The 6,000-nt window shown below is 39.8% G+C and overlaps 2 pseudogenes; both read right to left on the reverse strand.

Annotated features, from left to right (window-relative positions):
• Nucleotides 1–79: 79 nt before the first annotated feature.
• LOC132172826 (L-type lectin-domain containing receptor kinase IX.1-like) lies at nucleotides 80–2,020 on the reverse strand (annotated as a pseudogene).
• Nucleotides 2,021–3,035: 1,015 nt separating this feature from the next.
• LOC132172350 (L-type lectin-domain containing receptor kinase IX.1-like) lies at nucleotides 3,036–5,283 on the reverse strand (annotated as a pseudogene).
• Between the last annotated feature and the right edge of the window lie 717 nt (nucleotides 5,284–6,000).

Raw genomic sequence — 6,000 nt, forward strand, 5'->3', positions numbered from 1 at the left:
AATCTCACGGATAGAGAAACAAACATTTGAAAAGATAAAATGCTTTTAGAAGTAAAGAAACAACTATGGAAGGTTCTGTTTAACGACCCTCTTGAAGGCTTGTACTTATGGAAGGTTTACTAGAACAAACTGATGCTACAGGTACAGGATACATGGGAGCGGGCATATGTGTTGGAAGATTTGGCGTTGTTGCATCAAAATTAAGAACGTGAATTGCTTGCCTAATGGAGGGCCTGAGACTTCGATCAGGTTGAGCACACCAAAGTCCAACAATCATCAAGCACTCTACCTGTTTTTCATCAAGATTATTCTGCAGCTTTCCATCCACGGCCAAAAGAAGATCTCCTCTCCCATAAAGATTCCAAACCCATTGGACCAACCCTACGTCGGAATCCTCTTCTATAGGATGACCTGACCTTCTTCCGGTAGTAATTTCTAAGGCAACCACCCCAAAGTTATACACATCCAACTCTTTACTAGCCCTACCCGTACTTATATATTCAGGAGCCATGTATCCAAAGTTTCGGCCAACCCAGTTGTTTGGGGACCTAGCTCATGATCCATAAGTCGAGCTAAGCCAAAGTCACCAAGCTTCACACTGAAACTAGAGTCTAGCATCACATTATTAGATTTGATATCCCGGTAAACCACACATTGTTCCCACTCTTCATGAAGATAGAGCAATACGGAGGCCAACCCAATGGATATCTTGTATCTCACTGCCCAAGAGAGAGGACTCCTCTTACCCCAGAGGTGAGAATCAAGGCTACCATTTGGCATAAATTCCTATACAAGTAGGAACTCACTGTTGTCATGGCACCATCCTATGAGTTGCACAAGATTTCGGTGCTTCAACCGGCTAATGATCTTCATTTCAGTGATGTATTTTTTTTTTATCTTGTTTAGACCCCCTTGAAATTTTCTTCACAGCGATTAGAATGTCTAAATCAGTTAAATACCCCTTGTGAACCGCTCCGAACCCTCCTTCACCCAGCTTTCTCTCCTTTGCGAAGTTGTAGGTAGCTGAAGCAAGCTCGCTATAAGAGAACCTTCTTGGTCCCGCTCCTCTTTCTAGGTCGTCATTTATCGATGTTAAGTTCATTGTCTCTGCTGTTGCTCGTGCCTCCAGAATATTGCAAATGCTACAATCAACCCAGCTATCAAAACGCCACCAGAAACTGTCAGACCCACCATTAATCTTGTATCTTTTGCTTTCTTTCCACTTGTCTCTTTAATTATATCCAAGCTTGAGCTGAATTCCCATGACAGAACCGTAGGACGCTCTACATTCATTCCCGTAGCAGATGAAAATCCAATTGTGACCCACTCAGGCAAAACCTTGGAGAGATCAATATGGTAGGAAAGAATAGTATTCCCCTGATAAATAGAAGTCCTTTGGTAGGACCAAGAAACACTCAAATTCTTGGTAGTAGAGTTGTAGACAATCGATGCATCTACTGTATCTCCACTGTGTAAACTAGCATTCCAAGAGTTGTAAACGGCAGAAGAGATAGAGTTGTTGTTAATCCCCACATGCTCAACCGGAGGATCCCATTCAGAGTTAACGAAAGAATCGAACTCCACCAGAACAATTTGGTTCTTAGATGAATCACTGGTTGTGGTGTTGAAAAGGCCTAGAAAGCCTCCTGCTGAATTCGATCGGTGGGATTTCAAACCCAACAGGAGCCAGGAAGAATGCTAGCGCATGACCATAAACAGAACCAAAGCTTTTGGTCTCAATAATGAAGGAGAAATTAGTTGTGAAGTCGGAGAGATTTCCGGTATGGGGGTCCCAGAGTGGCACCCTCTCCACATAGGTGGCCCAACCTACACGGCATAGATAATTTACTTTGTTCATCACAATGGCTCCAACGGAAGGTGCAGCATCTCCATTATATACTATGTTAGACGCGTTGGATTCAAAGCGAGGTATTTGGAAAGAAACTGAATTTGCAGAGGGAAGAAGAAAAGGCAAAAAGAAGAGTGGTAGCTTGAATAGGCCATAGAAAATGGTGGCCATGGCTTGGGAAAGAGAGACAAGGAGAATTGAAGAGCTATTGCATTGAAGTGGCACTTGAATGATCATACGTCGAGGCTTATACAATATAAATTTTTTTTTTTTTCTTATGGTGCTCATCGTTTCATTTGGAAGAGAATTATATTCGTGCTAATATAAAGACAAATTTGATGCTGATCTATTGCCTGCAAAATATATAGTGTCAACGATGAGATCCATATAAATTGATCATTAATTAGATATACACTAATTCCAAATTATGTGTCATATACGTATAACAACTTGATTACGACAGATTGATCTAATGGTCAAGTTTTATTTTTGTATCATACAATGGAGCAACAAGAAAATGGGTAAACAGATTTGTTGAGTTTTGAATTGTCAAATTCAGTGACAGAAGTTGACCCGCATAGTGGAGATTGATTGTGGAGTTGACCCGCAAAAGTTGGCATTCGACACATTGATTTTAATAATTTCCTACTATAACATTAATGTTTTCAAAGACAATTCTAGAAATTCTCAACATTATATTTTGCTTCACTAAATTAAAGTAAGCCATGTCTTTATCCCGGATGGTTTACATTTTTCATTTTAGGTATATATGAACTTCTAATATTGGTCTTTGTGCATGCATTGACCCAACCAATATGCTTGCGATAGATAATAAGAGATAGTATATGGATTTGAAACATGACCTTCATCTTAAAAGTTTTAAGTTTCAAAAATTTTATATTAAGAATAATGATAGAAAAAATATTTTAGACCACAATGTCAGGAATTTTATATGTTTATAGGGATTTAATAATAAACTACAAGAACGTTAATGTTTTTATTGAAAGGCTAAGAATTTAGCTGCACTTAAAACAAACGAGGAAAATAATAAAATCAACAGCGTTTAAAAGAAACACCGGTAAAAAAAGGTAAATAAACGAGCACACAAATCTTACGTACTAATTAACAGGCGGGAGCTCACACTCTAATGGATTCACAACATACAAACTCGATCTCAATGTCGATGCTCAAAGCACACGCTTAGACCAAATCAAATAATGTTCTTATTGTGCATCCAATGAACACCCAAATGCTTACATACAGGGACGAAGTCCGCCAATCTTAACAAAGGTTCGAGCGACTAGTTAAATGAGTAAACAAATCTGCAAAGAAAGACTTTTAAAAGAAGAAGAGGAGAGATCACCTGCAGTGGAAATTGATCATGATAAGCCAGCAAGGAGAGAATTCTAGAGAAGATCTAGAGAGTATTGTAGTCGCCGATGATCTTCATATATATGGTACTTTCACAAACCAAGATGGTTCACTTGTTTAACGACCCTCTTCAAGGCTTGTAGTTATCAAAGGTTCACCAGAGCTGACTGATGGTATAGGTAGATACAAAGGAACAGGCATCTGTTTTGGAAGATTTGGTGCTGTTGTATCAAAATTAAGAACGTGAATTGCTTGCCTAATGGAGGGCCTGAGACAACGATCTGGGTAAGCACACCAAAGACCAACAATCATTAAGCACTCCACCTGTTTTTCGTCAAATTCATTTTGCATCTTCTCATCCACAGCCAAAAGAAGATCTCCTCTCCCATAAAGATTCCAAATCCATTGGACCAACCCTATGTCAGAATCATTTTCAATAGGATAACCTGACCTTTTTCCGGTAGCAATTTCTAATGCAACAACCCCAAAGCTATATACGTCCGACTCTTTACTAGCTCTACCTGTGCTTATGTATTCTGGAGCCATGTATCCTAAAGTTCCGGCCAACCTAGTTGTTTGGGGTCCTACCTCGTGATCCATAAGCCGAGCTAATCCAAAGTCACCAAGCTTGACAATGAAACTAGAGTCTAGCATGACATTGCTGGATTTGATATCCCGATGCACCACACATTGCTCCCACTCTTCATGAAGATAAAGCAATGCATAGGCCAATCCAAGGGATATCTTGTATCTCATTACCCAAGGGAGAGGACTCGTCTTCCCAAAGAGGTGTGCATCAAGGCTACCATTTGGCATAAACTCATAGACAAGTAGGAACTCACCTTTGTTGTCATGGCTCCATCCTATGAGTTGCAAAAGATTCCGGTGCCTTAGTCGACTAATGATCTTCACCTCAGTGATGTATTCTTTCTTTCCTTGTTTTGACCCCCTTGAAATTTTTTTCACAGGATTGGCATGTCTAAATTATCAGTTAAATACCCCTTGTAAACAGTGCCAAACCCTCCTTCACCCAACTTCCTCTCTTTTGAAAAGTTGTGGGTAGCTGAAGCAAGCTCGTTATAAGAAAACCTTCTTGGTCCCATTCCTCTTTGTAGATCGTTGTTCATCGATGTAAAGTTCATTGTCTCTGCTGTTTCTCTTCTCTTTTGCTTATGCCCCCAGAATATTATTGCAAATGCTATAATTGACCCAACTATCAAAACACTACCAGAAGCTGCGAGACCCATGATTAATCTTGTATTTTTTTCTTTCTTTCCACTTGTCCCTTTTATATCCAAGCTTGAGTTGAATTCCCATGACAGAAGCGTATGTTTTTCTACACCAAATGCAGCTGAAAATCCAATTGTGACATACTCAGGCAGAACCTTGGAGAGATCAATGGGGTAGGAAAGACTAGTATTCTCCTGAGAACTAGAAGTCCTTTTGTAGGACCAAGAGACGCTCAAATTCTTGGTAGAAGCATTGTAGGTGATCCATACATGAGCAGTGTCTCCACTGTGGAAGCTGGCATTCCAAGGTGTGAAAACGGCGGAAGCAATTGAGTTGCTGTTAATCCCCACATGCTCAACCGGAGGATCCCAGTCCGGGTTAGCGTAAGAATCGAACTCCACAAGAACAATTTGGTTCTGAGATGAATTCGAGGTTGTGGAGTTGAATAGGCCAAGATAGCCACCAACTGAATTCGGTGGGATTTCAAACCCAACAGGAGCAAGGAAGAATGCAAGCCCATCACTATAAATATGGCTGCCTAGGGTGTCAATGATGAAGGAGAAATGTGTTGTGAAGTCGGAGATGTTTCCAGAACTGGAGTCCCAGAGTGGCACCCTCTCCGCATAGGTGGCCCGGCCAACACGGGTATAATAATAGGGTGAGAACATCTCAATGGCTCCATCAGAAGGTGCAGCCTCTCCTTGATAGAGTATGTTGGACGCGTGGGATTCAAAGCGAGATATTTGGAAAGAAACTGAATTTGCAGAGGGAAGAAGAAAAGGCAAAAACAAGAGTACCTGTAGCTTGAATAAGCTGTAGAAAATGGTGGCCATGGCTTGGGAAAGAGGAGGAGAAGCGAGCTGGGCATTATATATATAAAAAATAAAAAAATAAAAAAAGTCGAATCCCTCAATATAATTGTGACACGTGCACTTAACCGTGTAAAATATATAGTCACAGTAACGGGAATAGCGAACGCACCGAGGTGAACCACAAAGCGACAAGTCGCAAACACGTAAAGCCTGACTAAACGTTTCGGAAGGCAACGTTTGGAGAAGCAAAACCCGTGGGACTAGGCCCACTAGGGCGTGTATTTTAGTGAATGGATGGACAGGATAACAGCAGGAGTGCCATTTTCTCCATCGCTTTTTCTTCAACTTTTCCTTTTCCTTTGTCCATCTTCTCCACTGCTTTTTCTTTGGTGTTATCTCACTTTTCACTTTTTCTTTTGACAGAACAATGAAAGATTAATAAATAATGTGTGACACGTTATGAAGTCCATCATTACTTTTCTCCCTCCTTCGGTCCTTCCTTCCTTCGTTCCTTCGTGCCCTTTAGGCTCTCTTTGCCAGAGGATTAGACTCGGTCGGACCAGATTCAAAATTTTTTAAAAAAATTTATAAAATCAATTGTAACATTTTTAGATTTTATATTATATCAATAACTTTTTATTATTATTCAAATAAAAAATAGTATAAAATAAAATATTTTACTTTTTTATACAAAATATTTTTACTTTTTTTTTTTTTTTTTCCTCGCATGAATAAAAT

This window comes from Corylus avellana, chromosome ca2 (genome assembly GCF_901000735.1).
Source record: "Corylus avellana chromosome ca2, CavTom2PMs-1.0".
Taxonomy (NCBI): Eukaryota; Viridiplantae; Streptophyta; class Magnoliopsida; order Fagales; family Betulaceae; genus Corylus; species Corylus avellana.